This window comes from Hydra vulgaris, chromosome 04 (assembly GCF_038396675.1).
Source record: "Hydra vulgaris chromosome 04, alternate assembly HydraT2T_AEP".
NCBI lineage: Eukaryota > Metazoa > Cnidaria > Hydrozoa > Anthoathecata > Hydridae > Hydra > Hydra vulgaris.
In genome coordinates this window covers 47,860,094-47,879,663 of record NC_088923.1, presented here as the reverse complement: position 1 = coordinate 47,879,663, position 19,570 = coordinate 47,860,094, and the positions used below count along the sequence as shown (strand labels likewise).

The 19,570-nt window shown below is 30.1% G+C and overlaps 1 long non-coding RNA gene across 1 annotated transcript; it reads left to right on the top strand.

Moving 5' to 3' along the window:
• Nucleotides 1-1,920: 1,920 nt before the first annotated feature.
• LOC136079856 (uncharacterized) lies at nt 1,921-8,276 on the top strand. The gene is made up of 3 exons (XR_010638274.1): nt 1,921-2,324; nt 7,116-7,217; nt 7,380-8,276. It is a non-coding gene; the product is annotated as an uncharacterized LOC136079856 (long non-coding RNA).
• The last annotated feature ends 11,294 nt before the right edge of the window (nt 8,277-19,570 follow it).

Genomic DNA, 19,570 nt, shown 5'->3' with positions numbered 1-19,570 from the left:
ACTAGTATACTGTTTAAGCTAAAAACTAAATTTTACAACAAATTTTTATTATTATTAATTTGTTAGTTAGTGAATTTTTCTATATATCTTTTTTACTAATAATAGATTTTAGTTATATATTAACTTCTTCTACTTAAAACTTTAACTAATAATTTTTTTTAATTAGAAATTGAATTTCACTAAATATATATTTATAATATTAATGTGTTGCAGTAAGAATTTGAATATTACTACATTTATTTTTTACTATTGATATGTTTTATTTAGAAATTGAATTTTACTACATTATTTTTTTTTTTAATTCATTAGTTTTTGTAAAAAACTAAATTTTACTGAATATTTTTTTTAATTTCAATATGTTTTACTTAGAAATTGAACTTTACTACATACTTTTTTTACTATTAATGTGTTTTGGTTTAAAACTAAATTTTACAACATAGTATTTCTTTTATCAATATGTTTATATTAGAAATTAGGATTTTCTACATATTTTTTTACTAATAATTTGTTTTAGTTAAAAATTTAATTTTTCTACATACTTTTTTTACTATTAATGTGTTTTGGTTTAAAGTTAAATTTTACAACATAGTTTTTTTACAAATAATATGTTTATGTGAGAAATTAAGTTTTTTTACATTTTTTTTACTAATTATTTGTTTTACTTAGAAATTAAATTTTAGTACATATTTTTTTACTTTTAACATGTTTTAGTTAAAAATTGAACTTTAATGCATTTTTATTTTTTGTTAATTTGTTTTAATTAATTTGATTTTTACTACAAAGAGTTTTTACTAACAATGTGTTTTAGTTAGAAATTGAATTTTACTACATACGTTTTTTACTATTATTATATTTTAGTAAAAATATAAATTTTTCTACATATATTATTTACTATTATATGTTTTAGTTAGAAATTGAACTTAACTGCATACTTTTTTTACTGTTTATTTGTTTTAGTTAGAAATTGAATTCTGCTATATATAATTTAAACTACTAATGTGTTTTAGGTAGAAAATGAAATTCACTACTTATCTTTTTTACTAAATAAATGTTTTACTTAGAAATGGAATTGTACTACATATTTGTTTTATATTATCTTGTATTAGTTAATAGAGAGTTAGTAGAGCCCCGACTTTTTCCAATGTACACTACAACGACAAAACGGATATTAGGTTATCCCGCTGGATGTGGTTACGGCGCCCAATAACCTCATGGCTACGCTAACACTCACGCACACGTTCAATCGGAAGCTCCACAATGCACGTCGGATCAGCGCTCGCTGACTATGTGCTCGGATCTAAAATCTCACTCCATAGCACATCATTCCACACCAGCACGGGGCAGTAGCTCTTTTGACTAAGAGCGATGGCTTGTGGCCTATGGTGACTAATGTGTGCATTCGATCAATTGAAATCCATTCTGTAGGTCTTACGTCTGGCTCTGATGTGCTAGCCCATAAGCGCAAGGAGTGAGTGTGTTTAGCTTTCTATTCACCCGATTTGAAAGTGAACGAAAACATAACGAGACCATACGAGACGACCAAACGATACATACTAATGCACTACACCATCACACCTGTAGACATCAACAGTCTCTAAAATCAGTTTATCAAATATTTGTTCTCTATTATATACTTTTGTTCGTAATCTTTTTTTGACCTTATCCTTGTAAATTTATTCAGATTTGTGTCATTACGTGTGAATGAGACCGCATATTTGTGAGAAACAAAAGAGCGCGAAAAAATATTTTTCACAAAATTACGTATTAGCGTAATTTTAAAACAAATGTATTCTTGGTTTGTATGTACTGAACTATACCACTAGATAAGTTTAGACATATCACAGTCTCATAAGGTTTTTTGTTTCTTTTTTGTTTCTATCTAGTTTTCTTGATCTGACGTCGCTAAGTGAGTTTGTTGTGGTTTGCACTATACAGTGTTCACTAACGTTCGTTAGGTCGTTTTGTCAACAATATTGTTTTTAAACGTTACGTTTTTCAGTGGTTATAAGCTGTTAGTATAAAATCGCATTTATTGTCTCATCTGTTTATTTTTTTCACTATTCTCTGCCTACTGATTATATGTCTGTATTTTTTCATCTCTGGCCAATCATTTTTTAATTTATCTGAATCTGTTTTGTGTGATAGCTTTTATCTCTACTTATCAGGCAAGATATATATTTCTCATACTATTGGAGTCACCAGATTTTCTACCATATTTTCAACTAACTACTTTTATACTAACGACAAACATTCTGAGTTTCGATGATTATGAGTGATATTTACGTATTATATTTATAAGACACATTTCAGCCATAAAAGAAACGGTAAGTTACTCATAATTATTAATTTCTATTTTCTATTTGCTTTGTGTTATTTCTATACATTAAATTGTTTATTTTTATACATACGCATACATGCATGTGTACACGTTTGTCTTTTCTAATGTAAGTGTACATGATATTTATATGTATCAACATATTTGTTTACATTTACACCACGCGCATCCCTTACCACCCTCATGAGATCTCAAAGAATGTTGGAGCTGTATTAAAAACTGGGATAGGGATTGGGATTTTTGGCTTTTGTAGTGTAGTCCTGTTATATTGCAATATTGACTAGCATGACGTAGAGTGCAGGCGGTGAGATCTGTTGCAAGGACACGCCCCTGACGAGTGGCGTTAGTGCAGGTCTCGGGCTCTCCGAAACGTCATTGGTGATCGCAGTGCATTCCTGAGGAGGGGGATCACCATTATGCACTACTTAATTCTGATTGGTTACCATGGCACCAACATTTTTTTACATTTTTTTACATTTTTTTACCTCTTACACCCACGTATTATAGCGCTTTGTGAGCTTTATATTATGAATTTGTTACATTAATGACATTTATATACTTTTATCTCACACAGGTGATTATCAGTTTTCAGTTGGTTATCTAGAGTTTAGACCATATATTGTAGCACATTTACTAGCCTGTTTTTTCTTTTTATATTGCTCGTACTTATATTTTGTATCATTTTACTTTATATTTTGTTATCTACTTATTTTATTGTTTTTGTATGGTGCGATAATTTCAGCCATGGTTGCCTTTAATGAACCAGCGGATCGATATTGACTTGTTTACTCATAGACCATTGTTTTATCATTTGTTTAGTATGACTAGAGCGTGAGTTATTGTTCACCTAATCCCTGAGTCCTAAAATTTTCTTCCTCCTACAAAATAGTCTTTACATTCATTTATTATTCTCACCCAATGACATCATCTACAATCTACTTCTATTTTCACATCTCCCAGATCTACGTGACTGGACGGCTCCGTTGGTCACTTTTTGCGACCATTGTGTCGCATAAACAAACAAATTTATTCTTTGTGGCTGGTGAGCCCCGACTTCTTCCAATGTACACTACAACGACAATACGGACATTAGGCTATCCCGCTGGATGTGGTTACGGCGCTCAATAACCTAATGGCTACGCTAACACTCACGCACACGTTCATTCGGAAGCTCCACAATGCACATCGGATCAGCGCTCGCTGACTATGTGCTCGGATCTAAAATCTCACTCCATAGCACATCATTCCACACCAGCACGGGGCAGTAGCTCTTTTGACTAAGAGCGATGGCTTGTGGCCTATGGTGACTAATGTGTGCATTCGATCAATTGAAATCCATTCTGTAGGTCTTACGTCTGGCTCTGATTTGCTAGCCCATAAGCGCAAGGAGTGAGTGTGTTTAGCTTTCTATTCACCCGATTTGAAAGTGAACGAAAACATAACGAGACCATAAAAGACGACCAAACGGTACATACTAATGCACTACACCATCACACCTGTAGACATCAACAGTCTCTAAAATCAGTATATCAAATATTTGTTCTTTGTTGCATATGTTCAACACTCAGAGTGACTAGAGCGTTAGTTGTTCCTCCCCATACCCCCTTATCATATATTCTTCGTTTTTCTACTTCACAAAAGTCTTGCCACACATTTTATATTTTCTTATGATTTTTATTTTTTATTCAATGACACCATCTACAATCTGTTTTTATTTTCACATCTCCCAGGTCTACGTAACTGGACGGCTCCGTTGGTCACTTTTTGCGACCATTGTGTCGCATATACAAACAGAAATTGAAATTCACTACTTATCTTTTTTACTAAATAAATGTTTTACTTAGAAATTGAATTGTACTACATATTTGTTTTATATTATCTTGTATTAGTTAAAAGTTGAATTTTACTAGATATATTTTTTACTAGTAGTATGTTTCAGTTTGAAACTAACTTCTGCAACATATAGTTTTAACTATTACTTTATTTTAATAAGAAATTGAATTTCACTTTATGTATTTTTACAATTAATATATTTTAGTTAGAAATTGAGTTTTACTACATGTATTTTTTACTAATAACTTGTTTTAGTTACAAACTGAATTTTACTACATACTTTTTTTACTAATTTTATATTTTAGTACAAAATTAAGTTTTACTACACACATTTTTTACTTATAATTTGTTTTAGTTAGAAATTGAATTTTACTTCGTATTTTTATTTCTATTAATTTGTTTTAGTTAGAAATAGAATTTTACCTAAAATATTTTTTACCAATAATTGATCTCGTTAGAAATTGATTTTTACTATATATATATTTTTTACAATTACTATGTTTTAGTTAAAAGTTGAATTTTACTAGATATTTTTTTATTATTACTATGATTTAGGAAGAAATTGGTTTTTATTACATATTTTTTACTATTAACATTTAGAAATTGACTTTTACTACATATTTTTTTTACTAATTTTATACTTTAGTAAAAAATTAAATTTTACTACATACATTTTTTACTATTAATATGTTTAAGTTAGAAATTGAACTTTACTTTATATTTTTTTACTATTAATATGTTTTCGTAAGGGTTTTTTTTACATATAATTTTAACTATTAATGTGTTTTAGTTAGAAATTGCATTCTGCTACATATTTTTTTTTATTAATAGGTTTAATTTATATATTAATTTCTACTACCTAAAATTTTAACCATTAATTTGTATAATTTTAAACTTAATTTTACTACATATATTTTTAACTATTTATGTGTTTTAGTTAGAAAATTACTTTTACTTTTTATTCTTTTCACTATTATTATGTATTAGTTAAAAATTGAAATTTGCTACATATACTTTTTGTGTGGCGGCCGTGAGATCTATTGCAAGGACACGTCCCTGACGAGTGGCGTTAGTACAGGTCTTGGGCTCTCCGTAACGTCATTGGTTATCGCAGTGCATTCCTGTGTAGAGGGATCACTTTTATCCACTTCTTGTTTTTGGTTGGTAATCAAGGCACTTACGGTTTTACCTCTTACACCCACGTATAATAGCGCTTTGTGAACTTTATATAATGAATTTGTTACATTAACAATATTTATATACTTTTATTTCACACAGGTTATTATCAGTTTTCAATTTATTATCTAGAGTTTAGACCACAAATAGTGCCACATTTATTGGCCTTTTTTTTCTTTTCATATATGCCCGTATAATCATTAGCGGATCTATATTGACTTGTTTACTCATAGACCATTATTTTATCATAGGTTTAGGGTGACTAGGGCGTTATTTAAGTTATTGTTTATCCTATCCTTGAGTCATAAAATTTTGATCCTCTTACAAAATAGTCTTTACATTCATTTATGATTCTCTTTTTATTATTTCAGTTAATTGTTAAAGTGATGTTTAAAAACATGTTATGTAACAATATGCAGCATATTGTTACATAGCGTATCAAATAACATACATAGCTGATTATATGCTATGTGATGGTGTTCATTCCATCTATTGTTGATATGAAATAAAGTTTTATTTTATCAATAGATGGAAGAAACACCATAACTTTAGGTATGCTGCGTGAAATTTTTAGATTATTATATATAAATTGTAGATTATTAGAAAGAGCTTCAATTCCTTTTTTTTAATTAAAACATTTGGTAAGTTTATGGATAGGAAATGCATAAACTTATAAAATCTTTAAGTATAAAATGTATATGAAAATGACAATACATTTCTGCTTTGTTTGGGGACTATATAACATCAAAAAATCCACTTATAAAGTTTATTATATTATCAAATGCATACATATTATTAAAGTTTAATCATTCTTGCTTTAAAAAATATATGTTAATATGAAATTCCAAAAAATAAATCAACAATAGTCAGTACAATATTACTGTTCAAAACAAAACATTGAAAAACGTGGAATAACATTTTACCACATTTATTGGTTCCTTAAAATGTGATTTCTGCATAATGAATTATTTGTGCTTCTATGCACAAAATGGGCATTCAAAATGGGCATTCGCTAATTATTTCATCTACTAATTCTATTTCCTGCTCTCCCTTTTTAAGTTGCATTTTTTTTAAATATATAAACACGATTAAATTATTAAAACGTATATATAAGTAAACATATACAATAGGGTGGAGTGAATTTTAGTTTTTTTTACAATTCATTTAGCCTGGGTGTGCAAAAGTTGTCTATTCATTTCAGAAATACTCTGGAAAAATATCAATGCTCTAGGAAATTATCTTGAGGTGCCTCAAGACCTTTAAAATTTTAATGGGTCCCTAACATTATGTAAAAAAAATTTTTTCAAAAGTTTGTCATGTTGGGTCTCAAAAGAAGCAAAATTTTATAAAAATTTCAAAAATAACAATTATTTTATAAAAAAATTATTATTTAAGATTTTTTTAAAATTATAATTAAAAAAAATAAACTTTTTTCATTTTTAGTTTAAAAGGTCATTTGTTCTGCAATAAAATATAAAATAACAATTTTTTTTTAAATAATTGTTAGTTTTGAAATTTTTATAAAACTTTGCTTCTTTTGAGACCCAACATGACATACTTTTGAAAATTTTTTTTTTACATAATATTTGGGACCCATTAAAATTTTAGAGGTCTTGAGGAACCTCAAGATAATTTCCTAGAGCATTGATATTTTTCCAGAGTATTTCTGAAATGAATAGACAACTTTTGCACACCCAGGCTAAATGAATTGTAAAAAAAACTAAAATTCACTCCACCCTAATATACAAGCTTAAATATTTTTTGTAAATAGACAACCAAATTACACCACCGTCATCGATACTAACGCCAATTGTTACTCGGGTACTGCAAGAGAAAAAATAATTACCTGATTTGGTTTAATGACATATTGGAGGTGTGTTTCATTTATTTATTAACAAATGACGACTTTGTTTATTTGATCGTATGCAACTAAAGATATCAATAAAGTCTTGTGTTCCTATATACTACTATTTTTATTAAAGTATTATTTTATGCATATCTAAAAAATCTTTGTTTTATTTTTCTTCACATTTAGTAAATGATCGTCGGCAACTTATATTATTAGGAGAGATCAAACAAAATAACCAAACTATAATTTTGCTTCTACAACAATTATTGGCTCAACAGCAACGGGGCAATATAGAAACAAGTTTTGATTAGTTTGAGCTTCCTGTTTCATCAATGGAACAGTTACTAAAACTAGAAACAGATCGCCTTGACAAAGATCTTTAGGGAAAACTTGTAAGATATTTGTTATGATCGAAACTCACAAATTTATTAACTTTAAATACTTAACCGTTTTCAACTTTTATTGTAACGTTAGTATCAAAGCGTCTTAGGCAAGGTTGTTCTGACATTGGCTCAACTTAGTGCTCTCTAGATTTATCAATGCTACATCTATTTTAGCAAACTAGTTAAAATGCGTATGCATTAAAAAACTAACAGCGCGCTAACGCAATGCCAACAACATTGAGTGTAATCGATGCCAAGATAGGCTTAATGGGCCCTTGTTGGCTCTTTAAACTCTGACCAACAGTGCGCCAATGTAAAATCAATATCATATAAAATGCATTATGCGAACGGAAAGCCAACTGTTTTACTTGATTCGGCCAACGTTACGCAAACAATGTTGAGCATATACGACGCCAACATAGGCACGATGGGCAGCTGATCTAATGCCAGAACGCCTACTTACGGCCTACCAAAAATCTTCGTTGGCCCAACAACCAGAAATATGTTGGCCCGACGTTGGGCCTACTATGTTTGGCTGCTCGGGAACCTATTAAAGCGATCCTTATTGTTTTAACACTCAATTCATTATGTATATATGGCTACCGCATACCGAAAAGAATCTGCCAACCCTGGTCATGTGGCGGACAAAAGTAGAATAATTCAAACATGACATTTAGTCACACCATTTTGTATCTTAAAGATGTAGCTTTTACAAAATGTATATATATTTTTATAATTATTATAGTTTTGCATTTTAATAGTTCGTTGCCGAGCTATTTTAAACTATGTTTTTATTCTTTCCCGAGCCATAATGTCTGCAATGATTAATTTTTGCCGAGACTGTTTTTCGCGGTTTCATTCTCATTACCAAGGCTAGATCAACATTTCAATAAATAAAATATTTTTAATCTAAAATAATTCTATTTTATTTTTTATTCTGAATATAACTGAAAAAAATAAGCACTACGAGAATACTCGTACTTTGGCAATGGAGAGATTTTTTTCTTCAGTGCCGAAGTACGAGTTTACTCGTAACACCGTAATGAGTACAACTCATTGCAGTGACTAGACTTTTTCAAGATGTAATTAAGAACTTGAAAGTTGTAATTAAAAACGTAAAATGTAATTGAGAAGATGAAAGTTGTAATTAAGAAACGTAAGATGTAATTTAAAACATAGAAAATGTAATTAAGAAACGTAAGATGTAATTTAGAAGATGAAAGTTGTAATTGAGAGACGTAAGATGTAATTTAGAACATGAAAGTTGTAAATAAGAAGTCATAAGATGTACTTGAGAAGATAAAAGTTGTAATTGAGAAAAGTTTATAATTCTGTTGCCTTAGTTTACCTTGTAATATTAGGTTTGATACTAATTTGGTTAAGGTGCCCATATGGGTTGGTTTTCACAAATAATAGCATATTACCAATAAAATAAAAAAGTGATGAAAAAGGGATTTGTGGTTGGCGGTAACTCCATGTTTTTCAAGGAAATTTAAATTTTTGCTGCGGACCCAATTGTGTGCTATCTTATATTTGACACCTAAAGTTTGCGCCAGAGTCACCCAATCGTCATTTTGCTCAGCACATTCAATTACTCTTCGTTTATCATTCCATGAAGATAAAACATAATGTTTTCTTTCGACTTATTTGGTTGTATGTATTTCATGACTACAAATTGGACAAGGTGGTTCTGGTTGTTCCAAAAGTGGATGTAAACAAATTTAGTGAAATAAATGCACGGATTTAATTTAAGAACAGATTTTCTGTTCATAGTGTATTGACAAATAACACAACGGGTTTCTCATTCACATTTTAAAATTTCTTAATTACATGTTGTGTTTCTTAATTTCATATTGCCCCTTCTAAGTTACATGTTGCATTTCTAAATTACATCTTACATTTTTTAATTACAACTTTCAATTTCTCAATTACATCTTGAAAAGGTGTAGTAATACAGCTTATTTGATGCATTATTATTATGTATAGTTTTCAATTTATTTGCTGATGCATAATGGCAATTATCATGAGTAAAAAAGCTAATTTAAATTTTGTTTTCTTAATTCTAATTTTTGTGTTTTTTATACTAGAAGCTAAAATAATTTGATAACTACATTATACTGCATGTTACTAAAAATGTTATAAAAATTTGATTTAAACAGTCAAGTGTTTTTTAATATATTAAACAATATTTCAGTGTGCACTTCGAATTTTTTACACAGTATACTAATTAATGTCTTTTTATAGATAAAAAATTTATAAATAGATAATTTTTAAATTTATCTATCTCATATTAGCTCAACACAGATATTCCACAATTGGATCAGCAGATATGATTATGGAAGATTGTGAGGATAGCGAAGGTGATGATATTGAAGATTCGGATTCATTTTTCGCTTATACTACTACGTGTTCAAGCTTGACTGTATCAGAAACAGGTTCTGAAGATACCAACACTGAATAAAGTGATGACAATGAGTTAACAAACGTTTATCTAGCAGCCAATGCAGAAGATTTTTTAATGCAACCGAAAAGAGCAAGAATAACGGATAGTCTTGCTTATAGACAAAATCAAAACAAAGCAACAGGTAGATCTTATAAGTAATATTTTGCCTGACAAAAAAACTTTTGAAACAAATCTTTCTAGAAACCTCAATCAACGGAAAGATGAGCCAAATAATATAAAACAAATTCAATTGACTGCCGATCTTGGTTTGAAGATAAACATGGAGAGAAAAAAACTATTAGTCTTCTTTACCCTATTTGTTACAGAAGAGTTGTAAATACTATGGTAGTTAAAACTAATTGCTACGCAAAGCAAGAAATAAATAAGCAGCGTCCTCTCAGAAGAAACTCACGTTTTACAGATTTGAAACCAATAAATTCAGAAGATATGCGGCAGTTTCTTGGAGTTTTTCTTCATATGGGGTGTGTCAAAATGCCATCTACAACACTATTGGTCTAAGAACAGTCTCTATATATTTCCCTTATTTTCTAGAATAATACCACGAAATAAATTCCAACTAATGTAATGGTTTTGGTACTTTATTAACAATGAAGATTCAGGTAGTGGGCGCTTGTGTAAAATTATTGAATTTCTCGATCACCTAAATAATACAATGGTATCAAGTTCTATGAGCTTTGCGAATCAGATGGTATTGTACTAAAAGTAAAAATCTACTTTGGCGAGACAACTCTCGGTAAAAATTTGTTGGGTCAAACGGGAGCTATTATTTTAGACTTAATGGAAAACTTTCTGGGAAAAAGTTATCACCTGAACGCCGATAACATTTACAATTACTCTGAATTAACAAAACACATGATAAATCAAAAAACATGCATTTGTGGTACTTTAAGAACTGACCGAAAGTCAAACCCAAAAGAATGTACAAAAGCAAAACTGAAACAGTAGACGTTATAAGCAGAAGCAGAGAGGGTGTAGTGGTTGCAAAATGGAAAGATAAAAGAGACGTGTTAATGATTATCAACTGCATTCGTTGCAAATAATTGAAGTGACAAACAGGAGAGGAGAGAAGAAAATGAAACCCAACATTATTAAAGATTACAATCAATGTATGTCAAGAGTAGATAGAGCGTATCATATTGATACGCCCTATCTACGGTATTAATGATATCATATTATGATTGCCTAAGAAAGACAATTAGATAGTATAATTAGTAAAATTTCCAACAAAACCATGTCGAGTCTGCTCTAAAATAAAACTTAAAGAAACACAATATGAATGTGCTGTTTGTGAAAATAGGCCTCCGTTATGTATTTGCGAATGTTTCAGAATGTATCATTCAAAAGAACAGATTTACACTTTAATTTTCATGAAATAAAGTTGAAGCATTATCAATATTTTACTTTTATTTGTTTTAAGTTATTTCTGTCTTTATCCGCATTTAAATTAGGTTCCTTGGATTTTTAAAATAAATACTTGAATGTAATATTTTTTGAAACCAAATGTGAAACAAAAAACAAAAAAGTGAAAAGACAAAACCAGTCATGCACAAATATTATTTGAAATAAGTTAGTATAACTAAAAGTTTACTTGTAGCTGGCAAACTCATGACGCCGGCTTACTACGAGGATTCTCTAGTTGGCAAATAATTGACGTCAACTTACTACCAGTATACTCGTAGTTGGCAGCGAAAGTGTAAAGCTGTTAATATAATTAAGTTTTTTTTTCAAAAACTTTCAAGATTGTTTTTTGTGTTACACAGAAGAATAAAATCGTTAATGATTTCAAACCTCTCCTTTTGTTGTATAATTAAATTAATTCATACAGTTGAATACTTTTGCCGTCAATGGTGGTTCAATAACTTAAGTCTTAAATAATTTTGTTTAATATGTAGATAAATAATTTAAGTTTGATTTTTAATCCGCTGATGTCCTCCTGTTGTCTAATAACAATTTTTACACGTTTTATGCAAGGGGGCCGACATTTTAACTTTTTTTTGCTGCCAGGATCCGATTCTAAAGTCAGAAACACGGGAAAGGCATTTTCTTTCATGAAAACAAGTTTTTCCTATGTTTCTGACTTTAGAAGAGTAATATTTTTTTTCAGTTCTGGCAAAACATTTTTAAGTAATAGTACATATTTTTGTCTTCTTATTCTTTTCGTCTTAACACCATTCGCTTGTTCATTGTGTGGTTGAATACACATCTCTTATCATTTTTAATAATGCTCAAGCCTCTCAATGTATTCTCAAAGTAAGTCATAAACACATTGGCATCTTTTCGGTTAGCCTAGATGATCCCACGCCGTCTATACAATTTTGACATTTTTGGGCCATGTTACTCCTCTGCCAATGAATAAAACTAACTCTCTACTAAATCTTTAATACGAATATTAATTTGTACGTTACCCAATCAGATTAAATAATTAATTAAATTGTAGGGTATATCTAGATAAATTCTAATAGAACTAAACAAAAGTTTCAGTATAGTAATCATTAAAATAATCATTAGATTAGTTTTCTCGTCCATTAAAATAATCATTAAATTAGTTTTCTACCTCTATTTTGATACTATACTTGCATCGTCCCTCGGGTAGGGAGGACGCATGAAACATGATCAGATGCGAGACACAAGAATACGCCTAGTTTTAAATCGGTCTCTGTCGTCTGTACTGGACATCGATCCAACTTTTAAGTAACACTTCACTAACATTTACTCTTTTTTAATCTTATCTACGCTACTCTCTGAAGGCTTTTACGGCTGCACGTATTCCAATTTAGTGACTGCACTTCAGTGTGCAGTTACAAAATATAACCAACTATGGCATATATATATATATATATAAATTTTCTCACTTTTAATTTAGCACCATTCCTTGATTACCATGAGTCCAAAACTACTATAAACTGTAAACGAAAAACCAAGACTACCTTGTAGGGTTTCACTTAAGCATCTATTTGTTCCTTTATGGCGGAAAAAACTTGCAATGAATTTAAAGCGCTACTCAAAACATCGATATCTGACGTGAAGAGACAAATGCGCAACAAGTCAATCACCAAACTTGCTAAACAATCATTAACCGAGGTGGAACTAGATATACTAAAAAGAGGCCTAAAATGGATTGCGAAACCTCAGAAACCCCTTTCCAACAAGTGCTACAAACAAATCTTGAAATTTAAAAGAAGAATCTACTCAAACATGTTCTTTGAACCACAAATGCAAAATCAGAGTCAAAGAGAAAAAACAAAGGAAATACCCGTTTCTAAGACCTAACCCTAATTGGATGCCTAGAAAAAACAGGAACCAGAAACTAAAAAAGCTTTTTATGATTATAGAAAAAAAAACAGAGAGGTAAACGACAAAAGAAAATTAGGAAAGCACAATGAACATGCCACTGGTTGAATATAAAGCAATAAAAAAGCTGAAAAAAAGACCACAATATTATCATCAAGAAAACCGACAAAGGAGGTGGTGTATGCATTCTAGATAGAAAAGAATACGAAAAAAAAATTAACATAAATGCTAGAAGACAGAACTACTAGAAGACAATGCTACGAAGAACTTGAAGGGGACCCTACCAATCATATCGCCGATAAGAGAGATTAGATACATTAGAAATAGCATGATAATCACCTAAAGAATAGCAGAATTCTTATTCCAAGCAACCCAGATTAGAACCCCCTATTCTACGGACTGCATAAAGTCTATAAGTAAGGTGTACCACTAATACCAATTGCGTCCGGGTGTGAAGGATCTACCGATAATATCTCAGAATATGTGGTCAAATACTTACGATCAATGGCTGAGTCATTACCGTCGTATCTTAAAGATTCAACGCACTTACTGGAAATTCTTAGTGTGACGTCAATCCCACATGGTGATTATATGCTAATCACAGCGGATGTAGTCTCTCTGTACACTAACATTCCACATAATGACGGCATCCTGGCAGTAGAAAGGTTCATAAGCTATCAGTGGAAATTACTAAAATTACCTGAAAATCTTCCACCTATTATATCAACTAATCAATTTAGGAGACTACTCAGGCAAACTTTGGACAACAGCTTATTCATGTTTGGATCCCGCACGTTGAAACAAAAGTTTGAAACCTCCATGGGTACAAGGATGACAACCCCATATGCAAACATCTTTATGGGTGAATTAGGTGATAAAATTGTTCAAAATTTTGCTAACAATATTATTATATACAAAAGATTTATAGATGATATCTTCATAATCTTTAATGGCACCTTAGAAGTACTCGAAGAACTAAAATCTTTTATAAACAACCTACACAAAAACATTACCTTTGCATTTGCTTGCTCTAATAGATCAGTAAACTTCATGGGTTTGGTTCTGGAAAAAAACTTAGATGGTACTATTAGATCAAACCTATATAAGAAACCTACCAATACTTCAGCACTCCTCAATTTCCAGTCTAATCACCCTAGACATCAAAAGGTCGGGGTTATATACAGCCAGACCTTGAGACTAAACAGGCTTATTTCAAAAGAGAGTGAATTAAAGACCGAAGTTAAAAAATTAGCCAGAGCACTGGTCACAAAAGGACACTCAATAAGCATCATTAACCACCAAATTATTAGAGCCCTTAAATTCTGCCAAGCGGATCTGATCCTTTACAAACAAAGAAAAGAGACCAAGGAGACCACGGAAGGTAACCTAACCAAGGACTTCTTGATGAACGGAATCCCTTTGGTTCTCCGATATGGTGCGACAGGAAGTGAATACTAGATTGGATAATATATTTATTTAACAACTTCATTATTTTAAAACTCATGCTATTTATTTATATGATATGGTAACGGATCTTTATAGATATGTTGTTTTCTATTGTTTTGTGGTTTGTGGTTTGTGGCCGCGATGACCGGGGTTTGCATCTCGGTGTCGTCAACATATGTTTGTCTTTTTACTCTTTTCGCCGTAACACCATTCACCTATTCGTGTTAAGTGAAATACACATCTCTTATCAATTCTAAATAACGCTTATAGTCTCTCAATATATCCTCAAGGAAGACATAAACACATTGGCATCTTTTCAAGATAGAAAAAATTTCATTTTAATAATCATTAAAATAATCATTAGAACAGTTATCTCGTCCCTACCTCCGCTCTCATACCATACTTTTATCATCTCTCAGGTCGAGAGTACACATGAAGCATAATCATATACAAGACATAAGAATATGCCTATTTCGGAATCGCTCTCTTTCTTCTGTACTGGATACCTGTCCGATTTTTATATTAACACTTCACTAATACTTACTCTTTTTTGATCCTATCTATGCTACTCCCTGAAGGTTTCTATGGTCGTACGCGCTCCACTTTAGTCACTTATTTGTGCAGTTACGATATGTATAAACAATAAATATCACCATGGTCACCTATTGCTACAGGTATTTCTCACTAGAAGAATCCCTCACCCACAGTGCTAATAATAAGTCATCAATTTGAACATAATTAGTACAAATTATATAAATATTATTAATAGAAAGAAGCATAGTTTACATAAAGGACATCCTGTCGGTATCCTATAATAGGAATGAACATCATGGTATACGCATATACACATAACCATATCCATAACCAAAAACCTTTTGCCTGCCTTTATTATGTAACTAATTAAAACTATCTATTTTTATTCAAAAAAAGAACACACACACCAAAATACTCACAGCTGCAGATAAAAAGGAAATTAGAAGATGTATTCAAGCGTTCCTACAGGACGAAGAGATTAGTAAAAGGGGAACACAATATCAAGCGACTAAGAAAGAAAAAGCTCGAGAGGCAGAGGATTACCTGAATACACTCGACTCCATATCAGGGCTCACTGAAACAATGTCGGACACTACATATTCCGGAATGGAGAGGAAAGCAGTACGGACTGTGGGTCAAACAAAAAATAGAATAAATTATCAAACGAAATTATATAATAAATAAATTATCAAACGAAAAATAGAATAAATTAAGAATGAACTGTTTGTAAAAAATTTTCTTATATTGTCGTAATCACATAAAAAAATCTTTTTTTTTTAAATAAAGTAATAATAAAAAAAGATAAAGATAAAATGAGAAGTAACATCATTAGAAAAGTTCTATTGAATAAGGTAGTATAGTTGTCAAAATCAGAGAATAAATGGAAATTATACTAAAGTATCGTGCGCTTCAGTTGTAAACACATTTATTTAGCCATTTAAATTTCTTTACCTTTTTCACATTAACAACGGTGATCATTTAATTTCATTTCATACTGTCAAGGCGTGTTATACCACAAACAACTACACAGCAGCTAGCATTTGCATTTTTTATAATACTCTTGAATTAAATCAATTTAGTATGGCTTCCAAAAGACCATCATCACCAAACACTCCTCTACAAAGTTTTAAAAAAACATGCCAAGAAGCAACGGTACATTTTGTAGTAATATTTTTGTCTACCTTTTAATATTTTTGTCTACCTCTTTAATCACTATGTCTTAAATACTATACCACGCTAGTAATATCCACGGATACTTGACATCAAGTCTCCGCGATATACGGGCTATACACCTCTAATTTATGTATATTAAGTTTTTGAGATATATAGGTAGTTTGTGCATTTAATTCTACGTTACAATTTAAATACTATTTAAGATTTACTTATGATCTTTTATTTTTATATTATGTTTCACTTTTTTGGACATATTTCTTCTCAAAAAATACGTTAGTGTTTCACTCAAATGGTTTATGCAAGGGTATTTGGCTCTCAGTAGTGTGTCCTTTGACTGTTGCAACATGAACAAGGCTTGACGTTGGAATGGGTTTTTTATCCTGATTTCGATGATAAGACTCCAACGGGAGTCTTTAGGAGTTGGTGAATTAAACATTCGAAACGTCATAACACCAGATTAGAGACCCTCTCAAAAGGATCAATACCATAACCATTTCCTGATGAGAATCTGGTATTTACACAAAATAATTCGTTTGCTTTTTTCTCAAACACTGATGTATTTTTATGTGTATCTTTTTAGCTTTTCGTGCGCCTATTCTTATATACTTTTTAAGAATAATTGAGCTGTTAATTTGTCTGTGTTCTGTTTATATGTTATTGTTTTACTGTGCTCTTGGATATTGTGTTTTTTTTCCATATATTGTTTCCAAATTCATACTGTTAGTATTCGTTCTCTGATTATGTTTTGGGGTTAGTTAGCATTAACTGTGTATGAATTTGAAATAAAATTTTCTATTAACTAAAAAAATCTTTTATAAATTGATTACAAACTTCCAAAGGCTAAGACAATTATCTTCCTAAGTAAGACATACACACACATTTCAATACATCTTTTCAAGCTCCAATGTTGCCATACAGTATATGCATTTTTTTACATGACCTTTTTTAAAAAATATTTTTTCGACTTTGAAAAATATTTTTCCGGCTAACTAGTTTTTTTTTTGTAACCGAGGTCTAAACACGTTGTCAGAGTCCTTCATATTTTACGGACCTTCGTGTCCTTTACAACATGTATCACTGTTCTAATAAAATCTAATCTAGTCTAATCTAGTTGTGCGTATTGTAATCCCCCATTTTTGAAGCATTTTGAAGCGCCTTTTTCAACCCTGCCTTTTTTATTCGTAATTAGGTTTAGCTTGCTTGTTCCCGTTTTTTTTTTGTTTTGTTTTTTCTATGCGCCTTAGCTTTGACTGTTTCCTTCCCAGCTAATTTGTGCCATAAATGATGAGTGTAACAGACAAAGACAATTTTTAAATTTTGATTTTGAACCTTTGCATTAGATTTATCCGCACTTTATCCTAAGACTTATCTTAAGTATGTTTATTCTGTACTTCATTTACAAAAATTAAGTTCAACTTAAGCTGTGTAAAAATCTCTGCATTAAATTCTATTATGTTTAATAAGGCATTTGTCTAATAAGTCTTCTTGGAGTACCCGTTGAATTAAAAATAATTTAAAATAAATATTCTGATTTACTATGCATTTAAATCAATTGTAAGCTCTTTTCCTCGATGTGAAAATTTTTTAGCTTTTAAAATAACGATCCTTTTTTCTTTAAATTTTATATTAAAAAATTTTTTATGAGTAAAAAAAAACTATTGGCAAGTAGCAAGTAGCAAGTAGCAAGTGGCTCATAATTAAATCTAAATAACTATTTTATGAAAAAGAGCAAAGAAGGAATTAATTAAATCAATTTAATTTTGTTTTGTAAAATAAATTTTTAGACTGTTGACCCTCTTGATGTCTGCCACCGATCAAATGTTGGCACACTATTAAATAATGATGCTGTATGTTTTTGTTTTTTTTTTGTTGTTTTTTTGGTTTTTGTTTTTTGTTTTTTGCTTATCTTTTTTTTTCTTCGGCAACAAGATTGATTTAATTAACATTTTATTTATTTTAACTTACTATTTTTGTTTTGTTTATATTTGTCATTTTTTTAATTTCTCTTTAAAGATAAAAGCTCTTGTTGGAGGAAAAAGAAAATATAAAAACAAGAATATTGTTATTATTGATGTGAAAGGAGAGGTTTTACAGCTTTCAAATGGCGAATACTTAAAGAATCTTACTCAAGATTCTGGTTATAGATCAAAAGTTGTAAGTTATACATCTTTTTAGCATCAGTGATGTGTGTTTTAATAATGTTCATACAAATTATTATAATAATAAATAAAATCTTGCTTATAATTAATATTTTATAACTTATTTTAGTCTAAAAAAGATGCACCTCGTAAATTAGAGGGAAAAAAGCATCAAATAACATATCTGGCTCATCAGGTATATTGTTAAGATAAGTTAGAAATTACTTTTTTCCATACTCTTTTTTTTGTTTTAAAGATTGCTTGATTTTTTTTTTCTTTTTATATATATATATATTTTTTATTTTTTATTTTTTTTTATTTGGAAATAGGAATATATAAAAATTAAAAGGAAAACGAGTTTTTATTATTATTATTATTTAGTTATTTATAATAAATCCGTTTTGTTGCGTGTTTAGGATTTGATTTTGAATGACTTTTAATGAGATATTTGTATTAGGCAAAAGAAAGAGAACACGAGCTGCGCCAGGCATGGTCAATAACTAAAGCAACCCGGCGCATTACACAGTCAAAGTATGGTTTTTAAGGTTATCATTGTTTGTCCTAATTTACGTAATTACGCTTCAAAAGAATCAATTATAATGAGCCTGTTTTTCACTAGATTCAGTGTTGTTGGCATCGCATGAAATGATAAGAAAATTTATATAATTGAATAAAGATATGTATACAAGTCATTCGTCATCATATAGTATCCGTTATAACACCTCATCAAAATTTAATATTAAGAAATTTATTTGGCTTCATGGAAATTCATGGAAGCTTCGAATCAAATCAATAACTAACGCAACTAGTTGCAACGTGTAGTGATGGATTTTTGTGAAAGTTTGTAAACGCACAATTAAATTTTTAGGTTTTGTTTTATATTTGTCAATAGTAAATATATATATATATATATATATATATATATATATATATATATATATATATATA